The sequence below is a fragment of the Mytilus edulis genome, chromosome 2 (genome assembly GCF_963676685.1).
Source record: "Mytilus edulis chromosome 2, xbMytEdul2.2, whole genome shotgun sequence".
Taxonomy (NCBI): Eukaryota; Metazoa; Mollusca; class Bivalvia; order Mytilida; family Mytilidae; genus Mytilus; species Mytilus edulis.
The window spans coordinates 17,700,719-17,723,238 of record NC_092345.1 but is presented as its reverse complement, the minus strand read 5'-3'; the positions used below and the strand labels follow the sequence as shown (position 1 = coordinate 17,723,238).

The window sequence follows — 22,520 nt, the reverse complement described above, 5'->3', positions numbered from 1 at the left end:
ACTTTCATTCAAGTAGAGGTTAAACTAGCTTTAAAAATGTAATACCATGTCCAGGACTATGCATGACAATTGTTATCCATTAATTTGATGTGTTTGAGCTTTTGATTTTGCCATTTGATTGGGGACTTTCCCTTCGGAATTAAGTATCTGTGTGATATTACTTTTTTAGCTCACCTGGCTTAAAGGGCCAAGTGAGCTTTTCTCATCACTTGGCGTTCGTCGTCTTCGTTGACTTTTACAAAAATTTTCTCCTCTGAAACTACTGGATCAAATTGAACCTAACTTGGCCTCAATCATCATTGGGGTATCTTGTTTAAAAAATGTATGGCGTGACCCGGCCAACCAACCAATATGGCCGCCATGGCTAAAAATAGAACAGAGGGAGTAAAAGGGTAAAATGTAGATTTTTACTTATAACTCTGAAACCAAAGCATTTAGAGAAATTCTGACTGGGTTTAATTGTTTTATCAAGTCAAGATCTATCTGCTCTTAAATGTTCAGATAAATCAGACAACCGGTTGTTGGATTGCTGCCCCTGAATTGGTAATGTTTAAGGAAATTTTACCGTTTTTTGGCTATAATCTTGTATATTTTTATAGATAGAGATAAACTGAAAACAATCATGTTCAGCAAAGTAAGATCTACAAATAGGTCAACATCAACGAAATTGTTAGTTGACCCCTTAAGGAGTTATTGCCCTTTAAAGTAATTTTTTAACCATTTTCATAAATCTTGTAAATTTTTGTAAAATTTTACAAAATATTTTCCTCTGTTACTAATGTGCCAAGTTCATTATAGATAGAGATAATTGTAAGTAGCAAGAACGTTCAGTAAAGTAAGAACTTCAAACAATCACCATTACCGATCATCAAGCTATAAAGGGCCCCACTATATGACTAGTGTTACACCATTCAAACAGGTAAATGATACAACCCACATATTAATGCGACGCTACTGATAAATAGAGAATAACTATGACAGCATATCGAACTTTTAATACTACAACCGCATCAACCCGAGTCAGACACTATTGGTTTACGGTTGATACGATCAGAGATTGAAAGAGCTATATTAGTAAAATTTATATTTTTCAAGTAGACGTGACGTAATTGCGTACAATGGGAGGAAAAACTCATTTTACCTAATTGATAACGCCTTGTAAGAGCTTTCTTCCCTTTGATACTTTATCCTGGTTTATATTACCATGTGGTTTTAAGCAAAAGAGCATGTTCCAGCCACTTTTAATTATGTAATTGATGTAAAACATTTTTTTTTTATATGTACGACAAAGTTGCAATAATAGTATATCGACAAATGTTCCTGCACATCAAATGGCCTTTAACGGTGTAAATTATTATTTTCAAATTGAAAAAAAAGAATATGATTTAGGGGGGGGGGGGGGGGGGGTAGGAGGGGTCCTGATACCGAAATCCCAGATCCCGAAATTTGATAAAAAAAAGAATTCCCGGATCCCGAAGGGGTTAATCCCGAAATCCCGAGCTTGTAAACACCCGATCCAGGAGTCTCGATAAAGATCCTATACCCCCTCATTTATAAAACTGAATGCTTTATCTACAGTACTGACAATTCAGGTCAATTTGTAGTAAATCGTAAACAAGTACGGATGCATATTCGTCATTGAAGAAACGTGTTTCCCACTGGGTAATTAGTATTTGATTTAAAGTAATTTAAACAAATGGAAATCAATTATTGATAAGAATATAATGCAATATGTTTATTACAGATTCCTCGAACGTTTTCACTCTAGCATACTGATGATGCACCTGACATTAATCCTTCTTGTGACTCCTTTTGTTTTAGGTAAATGTAAATTACTTAATTGTCTCCATAATGCCAAATTCTTGCAAAAATATCGACTAATGTACAGAACGTTCACACTACTGCTCAGTGAGACAACATAGCACATGACACATTAGCAGATACAAATTTGCAGTCCTTTTAATTTGTCATATTGGTTTTTTTCCGTATTGTATCCATGTATTTATTAAAAATATCACATTTTGAACTTGATTCGATATATGATTGATTCATTGAATGCTGGTTGCTTAACACCCAGTGGCAAACATTTCATGTTCAAAGAAGGTTAATATGTATTCATTTAACGCAATGTCCCGCTCACATTGTCATATATGTCAATGCGTGTTCAAATATAGCCACGTTTTTCAACCTTAAATTATGATTAATTGACTGTTGGTTGTTTAAAGTCCATGTGCAAATATTTCATGCAGGTTTAGCATTATCCTCGAGCTCAAGTTATGAAAAAGACGTGAAATAACTTCAAAGTGCATGTGACCTACATTATGAGAATAAGAAAACCCCCATTCTCCTTCTACAATGGTCTTTCAAACAAAAACAGTAAAATATTAAACAACAAAGTCACTAGAAACCAAATTCGAGAACTTTGTTCGATGCATTTAGAGAAGCATCGCTTTTCAACATCCTGTTTCCTAGTTACTTCATTATATATAAAAAGTAATCGATAATTAAAAAGAACTGTGAAAGATTTAGATATTGCAATGTGAAATGATGTTATTTCAGTGTACTCCTTGTGTTTATTCAAATCCATATAATTGATATATATAAGAGATTCAAATTATATCCCTGCCCTAAGTCTAATTGACTTTTTTTTTTTAAAGTATCCTTATTTGTTAGTGTCCTGATTTGTTTCAGGATTGAGGATATGACTGTTTTAATTTATCTATTTCGTTTAATTTTTTATATTTTTTCAATGAAACATTCTTTTCTTAATCTTGAATTACAGTGTCTGGAGATAGCAACCTTCAAAGTGACGTACCTGATGGTAAGGTTAGACCACGAATTAACCTAAAATGTATCTTAGTTGAGACAGGGTAGAGCCCACGAACGTACTCTCTACGAAAATCTAAACTAATATTCAGTTCACTGTGTATACGTAGAGGTGAAATCATCATCCCTCGGTCAATGAGTCGTGGACTTTATATTTCATTCATAAACTGATGTTCTTTGATACATGCATATCTCTTTCGTGCAAAGCAATGAAAATTGTACCGATTTGGCTATACTTTATTTTTTCTCAGCTCTTCAAAATTTCAGATTTTAAAAAGTTTTGGGCTCTAGCATTGCTATATATTAATCGACAAGTTGTCCATATGTCTACCTGGTGCTGTAAAATGAAGAACGTTTAAAACTATGTTATTTTCAACCAGATACCACTTTTCCAATTCACATCTGTCGCTTTTCATGTATTATCTTCGTTATAACCAATTATTCTCTCCACTTTTCCAATTCACATTTGTCTTGAGGCCTCAAACACGATTTCTGTCGCTTTTCATGTATTATCTTCGTTATAACCAATTATTCTCTCAAACTTGTTGAGGCATTGGACTTTAAAACGCCTGATTGAATGATTTTTTATTATCAAACGTCCAGTTACAAATATTACATGCATGATCAGGACGAGACCAATTGAACGATAAATCCAAAATATAAGTCATAGGTTTGGGATGAACGTCGGGGGATAATAGGGCTAAATTATGGTATAATGGTTTTCGACCAAACAATTGCCGTAAACACGCTAACCTAAGGATACCACACAGAATTGTTTGGTTCTTAAGTGTGTCAATATCTCTACGCACGACGCACGGGATTTTACGCCCCCCCCCTTTTTGACCAGACGTGACGGCGTACTTGTACATCCCGCACGGCCAAACGAATGCCCCACCTTGGCAAGGGTTGTTAGTGCGGTCGGAAAATAATCTAAAGTGAATGTTTCTTTTTCCAGTCAACCTTAGGGAAATTGAAACGATATAGGTGTCTTTTATTAAAAGGTGTAGGTGAGAGTAGTAAAATTATTTTGTATCATCGCATCCTTGTTTGTGGAGTATAGAAACGGCAAGATCAAAAATTATAGCTTTCCTTTTTTATACATTCTTGAATTATGCAGAAACAAAACCTCAATCAGATTTTTAAAGTCTTGCTACTGAAAATATGTTTTGTCTTCCATTATTAATTTTCACTCTTATACGATTTATATGCACTACTAGTAACGGCAGCAATATGAAACAATGATAAAATCGAGAATGAAAATGGGTCATTAACACAGCGAGAAAATCTCGCAGTGCTTCATCTGGCCCCCAACAAATGTGTACTAATTCAGTGATAATGACGTCATAATAAACTCTTGTACATAAATGGACGAAAATTAAAATAGTTATAGTATTAAAATTTAATACGTTTCGTCTACATAAGACACGCCAGTGACACTCAGATCAAAAAAGTTATAAAGCCAAACAGGTACAAAGTTTAAGAGCATTGAGGACCCGAAATTCCAAATACGGCTTAGGTAATCTTTCCCTGGGATAAGACAATCCTAAGTTTTTCGAAACATTTAAAGTGTTGTCAAAAGGTAATTTATAAAAATGACCATATAAAATAAGACAAGGCTAACAAAGGTCAGAAGCTCCTGACTTTGGACAGGCGCAAACATGTAGCGCGATGAAACACAAGTTGTAAATATGACTTTTAAATATATATTTTTTTTATTTCAATTTAGTGTGCATTCAGGCTGGAGCACCAACATGTCCTCCCGCTCCTTCAAACGACTGTACCACCCGCAAATTCTACAAAACCATTAAAAACGTTAGATGTGAATGGGGCTGTAAACATTGGTGTTGTAAACCTGAAAGTGAGGTACTAACAGAATGTCCAGAAACCAGCCCAACCAATCCATACTGTATACATAGACAATAACTGTTTAGTGTCTTTAAATATCAGCTGTATTTGTACGAGGTTAGGAAACAAGGTGTATGCGAGCTTTTAGCGAGCTACTACACCTGTTTCGAGCCGAGTACAAATACAGCTGATATTTAAAGACACTAAACAGTTATTGTCTTTATCCTGCAATTAATTCTGTATATTGTTTGTGTTTTGAAAGACACAAAAACTGACATATTTAGCATTTATTTGCGATGTGTAATCCCTTGAGGCCCGCGTAGTAATATCAAAATCACACATTACGCTAAAGACGGGTTCGCAAAAAAGAATCTCGAATGGTCAACAATAATTCATCGCTCAAGGTGAATAATTATCTATTTTAACATAACAACTAATTTCAACAGTAAAAACAAACAACAAAACATTGTTTCATTTGAAACAGAAGTGTACGAGTTGTCCTACGCTTCAGACTTGACATTCACTAAACATGCATGCTGAAATTGACATGGTTGATCTTGTAACACAATCATACACATTCAAGTTCTGAAATCGACAATTGTCATCGTCATTGGAATGCAACTAGAATACACATTATGAGGTCACATAGGTTCAAACAATACTCAGTCCTGCAGTGGGCGGAGCTTTAAAGCTATATCTGTATAGTATACAGATACAGCATAGCGATATCTGTAGGGCTGTATCTGTATAGTAGGACACCCAATTGCAGGATAAATACACATGTTGTGCGGTACACCATAAACGGAAAGCAATGTCCAGTATATTGTGGTTGTGTACCAGACTGCAGAGTGTTAACCTGCTAAATAAATGAAGAATAATGTCTTTCTCTTATTCCTTCATTTCAGATGGCTATTTCTTCGTTCCAAACGAAAGCTGCTCTTAAATACATTTTCCCCCAAATGTACGGCAATGCTAAATTGACTTGTCATAATCAGGATTGAAAAAATAAGACTCGCAGGTATTTTTGACATATAGCTCTTCAAAGGTTTCGGTACTTATACATCTTCGGATTTCAATTGTTTGGCTTTGAGCGGTCCTGATGAAGTTAAATCCAGAAAAGAGCTGCGAACGCAACAAATTATTAAACGTGTTGTTTTCGATTTTTTGACTTCAAAAAGACTCGGTCATCAGTAACCCTCGAATCATAAGTTAAAAAGGCATAATGAACTACGAGGCGAAGAGCATTGAGGATCCGAAATTCAGACAGGTTTTGTAAAATAAATCGATGGTATATATTCCTGCGGTAGAAATATAAAACATATTTTGATTCCTACTGAGATATCGAGGCATCAAATCGCCTTGCACGATGCCCGACTCGCTGGTACAGTCGATCACCTAGTTGTGACACGATATCTCAGTAGCATGAGTTCCGAGTCCCGGCGAGGGATCTCACATTGTTTGGCTGATATTTAGGCCAATTATATGTAAGGGTCAGACGTTCTATTATATATATTTACATTTATTTATATAATGGCTGTCATCAGGGTTTACGAACATTTATTGTCCGAATTAGTCAAATGCGTTTTGTGTAAATAAACTTTTTCACTTGTTCGGTCTTCTGAAAAATGTTGTTTGTGCTTGAGTAAGACCCAATATATTTGTTTCGCATTCATATAAATTATCCAACGCAATCATAGGTTTGAACATTGTTTTCAATTTAGACCTGTTTATTGTATGGTGTACACAACTTGTTTGCGGTAAACAATCTTTTCCGCAAGATTATTGTTTTCTGTTTGGTATTAAAAAGTAAAATCACAAAAATAACTCCGGAGACAATTCAAAACGGAAAGTTCCTAATCAAATGGTAAAATAAAATGATAAAATACATCAAACGAATGGACAACTGTCATATTCCTGACTTCGTACAGGCGTTGAAAACTGTTGTCTGAACCTGATTTTATAGCTCTAAAACTCTCACTTGTATGACAGTTGAATCAAATTCTTGTCTGAACCTGATTTTATAGCTCTAAAACTCTCACTTGTATGACAGTCGAATCAAATTCCAATATATTTATAACGATGCGTGAACAAAACAGACATTAAAGGTGTACAACAGTCATCACCATGTCACAATCTCAAGCAGAACAAAAAAGGATCTATCAAATTTAACAACTACATTAATTGCGCACTTTAAAAGGATTGAAATATTTGAAGTCATGTGACTGAATGATAAGGTTCACAACAACTCTGGTGTAAGATCGCGTGTTTGACGACAGAATGTAAACGTCACACTGGTAGAGATATAATATAATTTTGTCGTTCAAAGTATTTTCAAAATATAATAGAATAATAGCATAATGGCATTATAACAGAAAAAACAACACAATTGCAGGATGTTTAAAAGTACACGTCATATGTACTAAAGAACCAAAGAGACACAAAAGTCACACGTTCAAAGCACACCTGCACAAATGAAAGATAATACAAACAACTCTTTGACGGGATGTATAAGTACCGATCAACGTCAAATGGATATCGCCAAAACAGACCAAACAGTAAAAGTAATATTAATAACAGAATACTATAACACGTTATTAAGATGATAAAATACGTTAGTAGGCAGAATCTATACATCAAGACCACCATGTATTATTTCATACGACATATTTATCAACACGGTCCAAGTACCTTCCGATGGACGTTTTTAGAAACAGCCCGACTCTAAGGACGCTCTGAAGCACGACGCCAGGTGCCGGTAAAGGCCTGACACCCGCTCTGGGAGAGGCCCCGATCAGGAGGACCTAGGCACCCGGACATCGCGCCCATAAACTTCCCCAACACCACAGTTCCCTGCAGCGCAAGGCTGCGGGATTCGGTGCTGAACTCTTCCCGCTTCATTCGCCATTAGTAGGTGAATCCTAGTTAGTTTCTTTTCCTCCGCTTAGTGATATGCTAAAATCCAGCGCGAGATATTTTGATGAAAATTTCCAGGCGTGCGTCCCCTCCACAGCCGTACGGCGGCGGAGTAATTAAAAAAAAAACGTACGAGACATACCCCTGGTTCATCAACATTCCGCTTAGACACTGGAAACGTTTTACAAAGTATAGGTAGGAGCTGCAAGCTCTTGAATATCGAATAAGTTGGGGAAATGTATATCCCATATGCAGGCGCAGTTAAATTGATCCATTTTGTCACATCTTGTGATCCTTTTATTTGACAATCGTCACTGGCAATGCTTTGTTAAGGGGCAACATCGAACAATCGATGGATGTATGCCCAGTGCAAGGCGTAGTGAGTGTTAACTTACCCTTGACTGTCAGTCCATCTTCTTTTCATCCCATTAAGTTTCTGTACTCAACTTATGTTTTCCTCATCCATCCTTATTGGTTTTTTTTAAACTTGTACACAATGCTAAGAACCAAAACGTTTAGACGGATTTCGAATTCGGGCAGTGATTCAATTACGATTTTAGAGTTATGCCCTTAAAACTGAGAACTCCACTGGACACAGCAGTTCTTATAAATTAAAACTCGAAAAAAAACCACAGCAAGAATATTCCCTATACTAGATTAATCGAACTCTTTGAAAGGTAGCAGAGAAATCGAATGCCCTAAATGTAGTTGCTCATCATAAACAAGAACCAACAGACACACACTTCCTTAATTTTCATGAAATGATGGAACAAACATACTTTATTATATTGTATATAAACAGGACTTATGTTCACGTTTTTGTCATTGTCAGGAAATATTGGTTAGTTGTTGTCTCCATTCTTGATCATACATTAATTCATTTTTTCTTTAACTGTAAAATGAATAAAAATAAGATAATCTTTATAAAATATTATATACAAAAATAAATTTTAATTCCCTTTAATTTTACAGATAAACTCGTGATTATACTAAATCCATCAACACCAAATGATGTAAAAGCAGTTGTTTCTTTTATTAGTCATTAGAACTGAGGAAAGGAGAACAATAACTGTTTTTATCATATCTCTTATAATATTGTCGAGTTTTCATTATGTTTGTTTTGCCTATGTATTTGCCATAACCAAAATTGTTTTTTGTTTGTTTTGCACATAAAGAATACTAATTAATTAAATTAAAGGGCAAACTTCTCCCGAGCTAACCACTGCATGTATAAGAAGCGACAATGCTGGGTGCTATTACTGTGGGAATCTTTGGTCATCACTAAATTGTATGTCTCTGTGAAAAGCGAAGACAATTTAAATGAAACAATTTATGAAATATGTGTTAGACTCAAAAGGTTGATGGTCTTCTATAAAATAAAATTGTTGAACAATGTTGAAGGTTACATCATACATGTATCACATATTTCATGCATTTTATTTTAAGGGAATTATATCTTACTGACAAACTAGGGGACAACTGTTTACTATTGATATGAAATGTGCATCAGGTGCAACTAAATCTGTACATTGATAAATTAAAATTTTCTTTATTTGTCCTTAGGTCTAAGACATGCATATTTTATATTTTGCTTTAATTACAAGTGTGGACACAGATGAGTGTGGATAGTATGTTTGAATGTTTGACAGTGTTTTATGATAAATGTAGTTCTATGATTTTCCTATATGTGTTATTAACTGTGTTGCACGATGACAACCAACCGGAGCATTAGGAGTATTGTTTATTTTATATGTAGTTTAGTTTTTATGTTCAAGACAGGCATGGAAGAGACACTAATTGCATTAGTTACAAAATGATTATGGTAGAATATGTTCCACATCTTTGATTTTGGATACATTTTATAGCTAGGAGAGCAACACATAATAGGTTCAATTTTTCGTGATTTTTTTTAAATTGAAAGATGATATCTGAGAACATGATATAAGGAGCCTGTAATTCAGTGGTTGTCGTTTGTTTATGCGTTACATATTCGTTTTTTCTTTATTTTTTGTACATAAATAAGCGTTATTTTTCTCCTTTGAATTGTTTCACATTGTCATTTTGAGACCTTTTATAGCCGACTATGCTGCATTAGCTTTGCTCATTGTTGAAGGTTGTGTGGCGACCTGTAATTGTTAATTTCTATGTCATTTTGGTCTGTTGTGGAGAATTGTCTCATTGGCAATCATATCACATCTTCTTTTATATGTATTTGCTAACTATTTGTATGGTTCTATTTATATATACTGAGTGCCAATGAAAACGCAACACTTGGTTTTTCAAAAATAAAATTTATATTAGAAATCATGATCTTTCAAAATGAATTGTTCTTGAAAATTAACAATTCTAACAATAGATCGATATCAAACAAAAATGTTTCATTGTCATCTTTCGGGCGCAATAGATAAACGAAACATCCAATGTCGAATCATCAAATCACAGTCCTAACAAAAAATGTTACAACCCTGTTGTGCAGCGCAATCTCGACAGCGCCGCGGAATTGATCATCCCGGACGTTTAATGTGATCTCGAGGAATGTTATTCCACTTGTCCCGCAAAGCAAACTCAAGCTGACTTTTTGATATTGGTGGTGGTTTTCATCGTCTAAACCATGTCAAATCTGATGCAAAATTTGCTCTATCGGACCTAAATCTGGCGAAACGCATGACTTTTGGCCAAGGCGGGTGCCAAACGTCTATGTAACCACCACTGACGATTTTTGGTACATAATGAATGATTTTTGGTCTACAGAATTCGATGTTTACGCCAGACGGCCATTAAGATGTCGGCTGTGGTGTTCTTTAACTGTTGAATTTCTGCGCAAATGGTGCTTTACTGAAATTGCTTCAGAGGATCTACCGTGACTACCATTATTCTCGTGACCTTTGGACATCCATCAGAGTCGATATCGGATATGTTAAAGACCAAATGTATCGGTTTTGCTGAGCGTTTCTTGCTTTTTAAACCCCGGGATGTGGCTTATCATTAACTGATCCATTTTTGTTGAATTTGTGGATGATTTGGGTTATTGTAGAGGCTACAGTCTTCTCGAAATTGTATGCTGTGAAAGGCTTCATTGGATCATGCCGGAAACTGCATGTCGCTGGTTGTCAGAAAGTCCTGGCATTTACTCAGATGTTTATTGCAGTTTCCTTACAATAAGGGCGGGAAAATTCATGACATTAGCCAAGCTTTAAATGACAAAATCGTGAAAATGGTGCGTATATTGAAAAGCGGTGAACTCGGTTTATGTCCGTTCAAAATAACCCTTACTTCGCATTTGTTCCAAAAATCACCCAACCGTAAAGTTGTCGACAATTGTCTTTAAAGTCATTTTCAACCAACTTTACAAAGTTCTAATATAAAATAAATAAAAATTATCAGACTTTTTTGAAAAACAAAAGTGTTGCGTTTTCATTGGCACTCAGTATATCTTTGTGGTGGCTTGTCAGTATCATTAGTAAAACACTTTAAAATGTTGAATTGATCCTCAGATTAGAAGAAATTTATTGGTTTTTAGTAATGACAATGCCTAACATGATGCTTGGGCCTGATGAGCTAGAAAGTAAGCTTCTGTGCTGTTTTCTATCAATTCTTTGATAATATCTCCTTCAAAGCTGGTGAAAGCAAAACAAATTTGGTCAATGGACAAATAATGTTTGGTTCAAACAAAAAATAAAATGCTTTTATCTCCCTGTTACTTACATTGTAAATAGAAATGATAATACATGGAGACATCCTTGTACATGAGAGTTGTCTGTAAAATCTTTACTTCACAAAGAATGAATTGCATAACAATGAACCGAGCTCAAAGCAAAGCACTTTAATAATACACTTAGACTTAGTACTTTGTACTACAGGTCCTTCGTGAACATCCATCAACCAGAACCATATCTCAATAACATGCCATTCTACATGGTTGGATCAGAAGTCCTGAAAAAGACATGATTTTTTTTATCGTATTTAAAGTATATATGCATAGGTTAAAACTTTCACAAATTTTGAGGTATAATCATTCAGTGTCTGGCAACTATCAATCGCTTCATGCACAAACTGATATAGGTTGAGCATGAGTGCCCTCTGTTGGAAATAAAAACATACCTCCACCTAATTTTAGTAAACTGATGAAGAAACATTCAAAAATATATGTACACATAAATACATGTAAGACTAAAATTAAAGTACATATATAAGACTAAAACTGACATTCAGTCTTTACCTTCATTCCCCAAGTCCTGTTCAAATCTAATTCATGATAAAATAAAATTACAACCAATGAAATCAAAGGCGAATTAAGAGCCCCCCCCCCCCCCCCCCTGTCTGGAAAAATATGGTTGATTATTTAGAGGACCACTGGAGCATGATCAGAGTGGGCCCTCTCTTAGGCGGTCAGTGGGCCCGCACTTATGAAAATTTCTGGATTCGCCACTGGAAATATCCCTCCAATAGACTAGCATTTAAATCCCAGTTTTCTAATATGGTAGCTAGGTGGAACCTAAAACTAAAAAAATTGAAAACAATATTTTAAATATATTTCAAATGCATGTATATGTGATAATATAAATTCTCCAGATTTCACTGTATTTTCCCTTTTGATGTTTTTCAACTACAGCCAGTTTGGTGTGGGTTGATGTTTGATTGTTGTACATGTTATATATCGACATGAGATTTGTTTATATACATAATACTTATTTCCCTAAATTCAAATAAAATAGATGTGAGAAATTAAAGGAAACCATATGCAAATATTAAAAAAATAATTTGCATTTGTTCTGTTGATTGATAGTGGTACACATATGAAGAAATGGTGAAATCACTTATACATAGTTCTGATCAAAAGTTTCATGATAGACATGCATGGTAAATAAGTAGTAGGTTGTTTGAAGTTTGCAGCATATTCAACTTTGAAAATCTTTTTCAGGTCTACAATCCATATAAAAATCTGTATATATGTGGTATAATTTCCAATGAGACAGCTTTCCAGAGGTTAAAATAACAAAGTAATTATAGGCAACCATACAGCCTTAATAAGTGAGAAAAAAACCAGTCTAGACATGTTAAGTAAGCAACAATTAATGTAATGGCCTGATTTGCAACTTATAAACAACAGGTTTGGAACCCTCCCCCCAAAAAAATCAAAGAGCAGATTGCTCTGACGGATACGATTGCCGTTGTTTCGTTGACACATGTACATGTATACATGTAGCTGGATAATATTATTTTCAAAACTAATTCAACTGCACATGTAAAATAGTTACAAAATAGCCAATCCCGGATAAAAGTGTATGAACAATGCGATTAGGCCTATTGTGTTTTATTTTTGTACTATCAATTCCAAGTTTACTTTCCACAGCAGTCACTGAGACTCAGAGTGAGAGAAGGTATTTCACTTCGTATCTTATCACATATTTTCCTACGTTAATTCTAGGAGGAACCCCATTCCTAACTCTTTAAATATTTAATTTCCTTTCGGTCAGTGATCATGACTCCTTTCCGTACACATTTATCGGTTTAAATTTCGATCATTTTTAAAATAATACACTTTATTGACAGAACGAGCTAATACTCGACGTATTGTTTTAATTCAGAATTCACGGAAGTTACTTCCAGAAGGGAGACAATTGGAAACAATAATATGGAAGACTCCATTTTACCTGAAGGGGTGTTCTACGATGTGGACTATATTTATTTTCATTAAATGATGCATATGATTTAAAATTATGCAACAATAATAACCTTCAATAGCAGACATACATAGAAAAGATCCCATGAGTTTAAAATTAATTAATTGAGTGGGGAATCCAGAGCAACCATTCAATTGAAAACCCCTCAAAGTCAAGAAAACTATACGCATGCGCATAATTTCCAAAAAAAACCTGGAGCAAGAACGTATATTAAATGTTTATTAAACGACCTAGATAGTTCTCTATTTCTTTATGGAAGTACAATCTCAAATATCAGTTTCATAAAGGTAAAATATAAGAAAAACTCCACTTCAGTTCTTATATGACAGAAATAGATTTATCGGAATTCAGAGAACTCTCGCATTTTATCAAACTGGGAATTCCCTCTAACGTGTTTCTAAATTTAGAAAAACACTAAATATAAATACTGCGTAATTCTGATTTTCCGTGTTGTTAAAAACACGCATATAAGTCAAGGGAATTATCAAACATGAAGATTATGAAAAGAACATTATAGGAAAGTTGTTAAAGTTCAATCCATTTGTTTGTTTTTACCTTTAAAGCAAGACAATCATAAGAATCTGAGATGTTCCTCAATGTTTAGAATAAAACGATTGACGTGAGGGCAATGCTCTGAGCCACCAGTATAAGTCTACAGATTGCTTGAAAGCAATCGTATCCCAAAAATTGTTCCAATGAAGATAATGGCAAGCCTGGAGGGGATTCATTACATTTGGAACAACTTTTCTGAAGGATGGATACGTATAAAAATTAAAATATGTAATAAGATTGCCAATAAGACAACTACCCACAAATGTTCAAATGACAAAGCAATTATAGGCAACCATACAGCCTTCAAAAATGAGGGAAACTGTCCCAACATGAAAAGTATACATTAATACAATTGAGAAGAGAAATGGCCTGATTCACAATTCCACTAATAAACAGGTCGGGAACATCTTCCCTTCAAATAAACCAGATGCTCCACAGGGCGCAGCTTGATACTACAGCAGAGGCCGAACCCTGAACAGTTGGGGCAAGTATGGACACAACATTAAAGCCTGATACAGCTCTGAATTTGGATTGTGATCAAATAGTCAAAACAGAATAGGTTTCTGACACAGAATGAATGTAGTCTAAGAACTTAAAACATTTAATGTTAAATTGGACTTTTACCTATTGTGGTCCTTTATCCAAAAATCTTAATACATGGTTTGAGGCACTTGTCGCAGAAAAAAATCCTATATATAGACTTAGGGGTCGACCATTTGATATTCTGGGGGAGGGGGCAGGTGGATTTGTTTTTGATCGGTTATTTATTTTTGTAATCTAAGAGGACAAATTATTCATTTTCTGCACTAGTGAAGCAAGATTTTTCATTAAAGCAAGGGACTGATTATTCATTTTCACAACTGTTTTTATGATATTCGAAAAACATACAATTTTCAAATGATTTTTTTATTATAAACAACATTTATGTTTCCTTTAAATTTTTATTTTGATATTTTTTTTTTGCATACTGAATGCTATAAATTTTTATTTTGACATTTTTTTTTTGCATGCCGAATGCTATAAATTTTTATTTTGACATTTTTTTTGCATGCTGAATTGATATGCACGCAGTTGCGTGTTGGCATATAGGGAGCTATGCGCCTCTATACAATTTAATTAAATATATTAAATAACTTGGAATCCTCCCCCTTTATAAGTAGAGACAATCCATAACCTCAGAAATATTAATCTTAAATTTATATAAATGAAAAGTAAGCTTCCATAAATAAAATTCAACAATGTTTCTTAAAATTGGTAAAAGTGGTATAGTCATACCCCAACATGTTGACCATAGATAGACAAACAATTCACTTGCATTCGATTCGCATTTAAACTATGTGTTTGTTAATGTAAACCGTTTCAAATGTGAATTAAACTAATTCAAATTAGTTAATGTCAATCCAATTCAAATTAGGTGTGAACTCAGTATGATTTTCAGGTAGTTTCAAACTGAAAGATACTTTTAAGGGAAGGGAAAGAAACGGATAAAACCATGTGTGTTACAAACACTGTTTATTCAAGTCAGAATCCTGGATCTCAATAGTACTTTCATAATGTCAAATAAAAACATGAATATGATAGTTACATACAATGCTACATGTATTTAATACGTATTAAATAACATTTATTTTAGTGATTGGTAATTTGGAAAAATCTGAAATTCAGGCGTAAATTGAGACAAACAATATCACTGAATGCAGTTTCTAGTCAAGTGACCAGCAAACATGGAAATTTACCTTTTGAATGAAAGGAGAACTCTTACATTGAAAATGAATGATGTAAATCTAGATTCTAATAATAGCCGAAGGGAGCTCACATTAACAACAGTTAAAGCATTGCTGAATTAGTGAACAAAGCATTTTTCTCATTAACTTAAAATCCACCTATTTTTATAATAGAAAAAACCCGAATTTTAAGACATAAATTATAAAATTCCTGATAAAAAGCGGTGCTGAGCATGCATGTAATATGCTTGAAACATATTCAAGATCATTCAAAGAATAAAGTTTTATAACTTCCTAATGTCATTTCCAAAATTTATCAAAACCTAAATCTTACTGTGGATTCCTATATTTTTCGTGGATGTCAATTCTCCTGGATTGTTGAAAACTTGCATATTCATCGATATTTGATTTTGTGGTTTTAACAATCCAGACAGACAAATAGCAATAAGGTGTTTAGGAAAACATGACCTAAAACCTCCTTCATATAAGACAAAAATACATGGGAACTCATACTGAATGGTCAAATGTGTTCAATATGAAAATTGCAGTTAAGATGGTAAAATCACAAATCAGCCTTTTCTGTAAATGGACTATGACTTTTGAGCAAATTTAAAAGTAGTCCGAGATTACTCTGACGTCCAACGGCTGTTTTGCCAGACAAGCTGGAGCCGTGGGACGTCAGAGCTCGTCCCATATCAAAAAGTGGATATTTGCCCACCCAAAATAGATGCGCTGCTTCACCGCTTCTGATGCCGACTGACGGCCATGGAGTTATATAAATCGGGCACCAATCTGTTCATTTTTCATTTATCTCTTCATTTATGCAAGTTTCACCTACCTGCCAACCTTTATTTTTCCATATTTTAACAGTTTTCACAGTGACCCATTGATTTCGGCATTTTGCCGTTGGACGTCAGAGTAATCTCGAACTAATTTAAAGGGAAATGACAGGGAAGGGGCCAAATATTGTTCAAGGGGAGCAAATGCCCTTTCATTTGGTTTGCAGGTTTCAAAAATAGAGGGAGAATAAGAGGAAAAGTTGAGTCATCTTGTTTGACTTCAGTTAAATAATGTAAATAATTTAAAAAAAAAAAAACCCACAGAACTATGTCTAATTCACTTTGACTACTGATATGCAAACCTAAAAACAGAAAAATATATCATAAAATAGTGATTGAAAGATTCACAACACTTTGAAAGGATAATTCAGACACGTGTTACACGGGGAGCATGTTTGTTTACAAATAATAATGTCACGTGCTCGCGCAGACCTCGCATGTTGCATCGCCCTTACAATCCACTGATACATAACCCATTATCATGCAAACATGCAACGTGAATGTGACTGGTTATCAAATAATACAGAAATAATGCATGCACAGTTTATGAAGAAATTAGTTCATCAAATAGATCGATTTTCACTTTTGACACGAATAGGTCGGGTTGACATTTCTGTCATCGGGAATAATATTGAGATAAATGGGATAAAACTGACCGTCAAAAAGGTCTAGAGAAGCACATCAGTAGAACCTTAACATTAATAAGTAATACTTACCAAAATTTCTCTAATTAATAAACTATATAACTGAAATTTCACAAAGATAACGGTAAATAATTATGATGGTGGCGGTGATGCTGGTTAAATTTGCGCGAAATAATATTCTTACTCCTATTGCTTTACGTAAAAAAATGTATAGAATTGAATTTGACTAAAGTTGAACATAAAAAACGTGAATATGCAAAAGCCTGGTAATATATTAATGATAAAAGTGTGTATAAATTGCTGTAAACGAATTTACCCGTATACTTCACTAAGAATTACATTTGAGCGCAAGGAGATCTTTATTGTGAATTGGTTTATTAACTCAGGGTCGAAGTTCAACATGTTTATATTAACGGAATTTTTTTGCGTTGCTTTTTAATAAATCATTGAGGCCATCTATTTTTATAACGGGTTTCCACATCTTTATAGAAAAAATGGAATGTTGTTAACAGAATCAAAACAGAAATGATGAACACTGCAACATTTTCAGCAAAACATAAATAGGATGGAGGATCTGTGTATTCACATTATTTGTAAAACTCTCCTTATTCATGTGAAGCGTGTGCTTTACATCGAGGCTTTCTATGCTTATCATCGACGCCACAGTACTTCAACCAATCAGACAACGTTTATTTGGGGCATTCGACCTGTTTTAACTCAGATTTTGGAATTTTTTAATCGAAATTATAGAAAAATGGAATGTTGTTAGTACATATAAAATAGAAAAAGATGAATACTATTAGTTAAAGCAAGTTTGGATGGGGTTCTGTGTATTTACATTGTTTGTTCAACTCTCCTTACTGATGCCATATTTTTATATATAGTATAGTAATAATAAACCATAGGTAAAAACGTTCAGAAAAACTATAATACCAGAAAGCCAAAACCCTACCATATGTGGAAGTATGTTTCTACTTGACAAAAAGACTGAATCAAAGACATGTGTTTGAAAAGCCTAACACCGGAATGTTGATTCAATTTTATAAATAATCTTTTTTTTTGTACGTATTCATATACAGGAGATATGCCTTAACTAAGTCACAGAATGGAAAACCTTATTATAATGCTAAGATTTCCCATTGGAGGACCAAAAGAGAGGGACGAAAGATACCAAAGGGACAGTCAAACTCATAAATCTAAAACAAACTGACAACGCCATGGCTAAAAATGAAAAAGACAAACAGAAAAACAATAGTACACATGAAACAATATAGAAAACTAATTAAAGAATAAACAACACGAACCCCACCAAAAACTAGGGGTGATCTCAGGTGCTCCGGAAGGGTAAGCAGATCCTGCTCCATATGTGGCACCCGTCGTGTTACACAATATGTTACTGCTAAGAATGATATGAAGACAGCAATTGAAATGAAACAGGCAATTGATTTAATGGGAGGAGTAACCGGAAGCCAAGCTGCCAATTTAGAAATAAACAGCATGCTTGATGAGGAAAGCAATAGAAGGAAAACCACTTGGAAAGGAATAACAATAATATCCAAAACTAATATAATGTAAATATATAAGTACCATATTCGGGTTATAGTTTAATCAGATCATATAGTTGTGACATCTAATCAGCATGTCACAATAAATAACATTCACAATTTTAGTTAAGCGTTTGTGTTGTGTAACTTTTTATGCTCCACCTAGGGTTGTTATGTTTTTCAATCTGAGTGTCCGTCCGTCCGTTTAGAAGAAGACTTAGAATAGTAACTTAAATGAAGACGCAATGCATGGTGTTTCAACACCTGATGAACCTGGAACTACAAGTACTGTACAAGGGAGAATATTTTCAATCTTTGATTAAATTAGAATCTCGTATACTTTTTGGCAAACACAAAATCGAAATAAACATGAAAACATCGTTTGATCATAATTTAAATAAATGGAAATATTCCTGCTCAATTATTGTGGACAAATCTGTTTTATCGGGAAATTAAAGATTAGACGAAAGTCATCAACACAAATGGGCTAGGCACTGAAAATAGAAAGAAAACATGGTCGCTTAGATGAGAAGGTATAGGACTACCTCAGAGGAATGTATGCAGGAGAAAAGCTTGTGCTGCATATGTTGCTTGCAAGAAACATGGCAGTTTGTAGGGATGAAACGGGTAGAAAATTGTTTGCACCAGCATAGTATTTGCTGCCTAGTCAGATAACCTCTTTTTCCAGACTATTTTTGCTTTCGCATAACCCTAGACAACAAACAGAAGATGAGGATCTTGCATTTGCTTTTCAGATGATAGAAGTAATTGAAGCTCTTCAAACTGTGAACTCTTCATAAATATGGTCTTGTACATTTTTTATTCATACTTTATGCATCTTTCTCTATTATTTCGTCATACAACGAACTACAGATCCATTTTGGTGCATTCATGTAATTAGGAATAAATATTTTTGGCAAAATATTAAAATAAAAAAAGCACTTGATTTTAAAAGTACATAGTGTATGGCGTCAGTTTAAAAGAAATTCTATTTGTCATATGTCAAATCAAATCAATCTGATACTGAAACACTAGTAGTCCTACTAAATCCTTCTAATATAAACCAAGTGAAAAAAAACAGGTTCTTTTATAAAACAGTCTTTAGAGCTGAGGACAGGGAACTCCTAGTTAGTTTTACTTTTATATATATAGATATGTGTGTGTTGAACTCAAGTTATTTTATTGTTGTTGTTACTTTTGTTTATGTCACAAGTATAATGTTACTTATATGACAAATACAGATTATTATTATTATTTATTAACCAACTAAGTACATTATAGCCAAAAATGACTGTTTATTAAAAATTACACATTTTCTGTAATGGCCCTGTATTAATGCCCAGTTTGTCTGTATTAAGCCCAGTTAGGGTTTTTAATAAAGTTAATAAAATTAAGTTGTAAAGAGTATAATACCTTTTTGTATTCTATTTTATTTAGTAACCAGCAACCAAAATTGAAGAACCATATAAAGGGATCACTGTTAAGACGTGTCACGGTACTTATCTATCCCAAATTCATGTATTTGATGTTATATTTGTTATTCTCATATGATTTTGTCTAGTGCTTAGTCCGCTTCTGTGTGTGTTACATTTTAATGTTGTGTGGTTGTTCTCTTATATTTAAAACGTTTCCTTCAGTTTTATTTTGTAACTTTGTTACCCCAATTTTGTTTTTTGTCAATGGATTTATGAGTTTTGAACAGCGGTATACTACTGTTGCCTTTATTCATCCTGTTTTTCAACACATAACTTCTTTCAACTTAATATCTTGGATATTTGGTATATTTAAAAGCTTTATCATCCACTTAATATCTTGGATATTCGGTATATTTTAAAGCTTTATCATGGTGACGTGCAAATATTTTTTTTTCAAACTAAACTGTCATTAAAAGAGAAAGAGGTTACATCAAGTTGGCAGCAACACATACACTTTTGTTCAGTTGGTTAATAAATGCATTAAGAAATAGGTGTTTTTATAATGGCCCTGTCATAGGTCCTCGGTCAGTAATAATGGCCTCGGATGTCTGTATTACAGACTTCCTCGACCATTATTACAATGGCCCTGTTATATGTCCTCGGATGTCTGTAATTACAGACTTCCTCGACCATTATTACAGACCTTGGACATATAACAGGGCCATTATAAAAACACCCATTCATTAATACTAAAATAATACTAAATCCTGCCTTTCATCTGAGTTTTCATAAGGTAATTTCAATACATACATTTTAAATTCCAATAAAGTACTTGCAGTGTTTTTACTACTTCAATGCATCACAACAAAATATTATCATATAGTAGAAAACTTCAAGGGATTTTTGAGAAGTTAAACCATAACATGATGTGATTTGAATATTTTCAGTGTGACATTAACATTGAACAATTAGTGTTTCATTATTGAGTCGGTTTGGGTATTTCACTCTTACAGAGGGGCCAGTATATTTTCTTTTTTTGGAACAGAAGTAAACTTAACTTGACATAATAATTACCAAATTGAGAGGTTTCATTCACTTCCCCTTTCCAAAAGTTATTATTCAAAGGGTTTATTCCCTGCAATACAAACCGTCTGACAAAGCTATTATTTTTCATAGAGTTAATACAGTCATATTTAACATCTAGATATTTCTAAACAATAAACAGACGGACTAGAATGAAATCTATCCATGTCTATTTATGTCTGCCAAGGGGAGAGGGATGTAACAAACACAATATAGAGGGCAGTATTGCACAATTACTGCAGCTGTGCTATTTGCGCAGTCGAATTTCATTGAACGTATAATCATATGTGGTTTACTGTCACGGATCGTTAATGACGGTGACAAGCCGTAATTAAAGATGTGTTCATTACGTCATTTTAACTTACAGGTTCGCGGAAAATTTACGTCGTCCGAATTGAAAAAATATGTTTTTAAACCGAAACATTCTATTTTGAACATTTATAAGAGTTGCCTGGAAATATAATTAACATGTGTGCTCGGCTCGAACTGGTAGAAATGCTCGGCACAGCCTCGCTTTCTACATGTTTCGAAGCTTTGTACAAATACAAATAACATTTCTATTTCAAGACAATTTATGGTTATTATTTATTGATTTGAATATAAAGAGTCAACTTATACAATTATAAGTGATTTTGTCAAGAAAAAATTTAAATCACTAAAATACTGAACTTCCAGGAAAATTAAAAAAGAAAAATCCCTCATTAAATGGCAAAATCAAAAGCTCAAACACATCAAACGAATTGATATCAACTGTCATAGTCCTGACTTGAAGAGAAAATGCTGGATTAAACATGGTGGTAAAGCTAGCTCAAAAGGATAGTTAAAATAAATATCTAGCTTATTTGAAACGAAAATTTAAAAATCTAGGCATTTGTCTCCATGGCAACCATTTTAACTATTCAACTTAATGTCTTAATTTGGAACAATTTTTAGATTCATCCGACGATAACATCTCAGGAACTGTACCATCATTCTACAATACGATTTATAAACAATAGAAGTGGTCACAACTATATAAACAACCAAAGTAGATACCCACCAAACTAAAGGTCCAACCATGATAACAGCTTATATGCCTCTCCACAACTGTCATATTCCTCACTTGGTACAGGCATTTTCTTATATAGATTATGGTGGATTGTACCTGGTTTTAAAGCTAGTTTCTCCTCTCATTCGTATGCTAGTCGCACCAAACTTAATTATTGACAACAATAAATGAACAAAACAAACAGACACAATAGGCTAAAAAGTCAAAAATACAGCAGTCAACTTTATGTCACAATCTCCATCACTACAAACACAAACATTCATGTAACAAAGAAGCAAAATATGGCAAGCAAATTAGCAAAAATTAAAGACAAAAATACACAAATCTACAATAGTACAATAACAGAATGACAGGGGATGTATAAGTACAGAGCCACGTTATCATGCAACACAGCTCACAGCTA

General features: G+C 33.9%; 1 long non-coding RNA gene across 1 annotated transcript; it reads left to right on the top strand.

The window, feature by feature from the left end:
- The first annotated feature begins 1,740 nt into the window (after positions 1–1,740).
- LOC139510508 (uncharacterized) lies at positions 1,741–4,739 on the top strand. The gene is made up of 3 exons (XR_011661895.1): positions 1,741–1,821; positions 2,783–2,821; positions 4,553–4,739. It is a non-coding gene; the product is annotated as an uncharacterized lncRNA (long non-coding RNA).
- Positions 4,740–22,520: the final 17,781 nt, after the last annotated feature.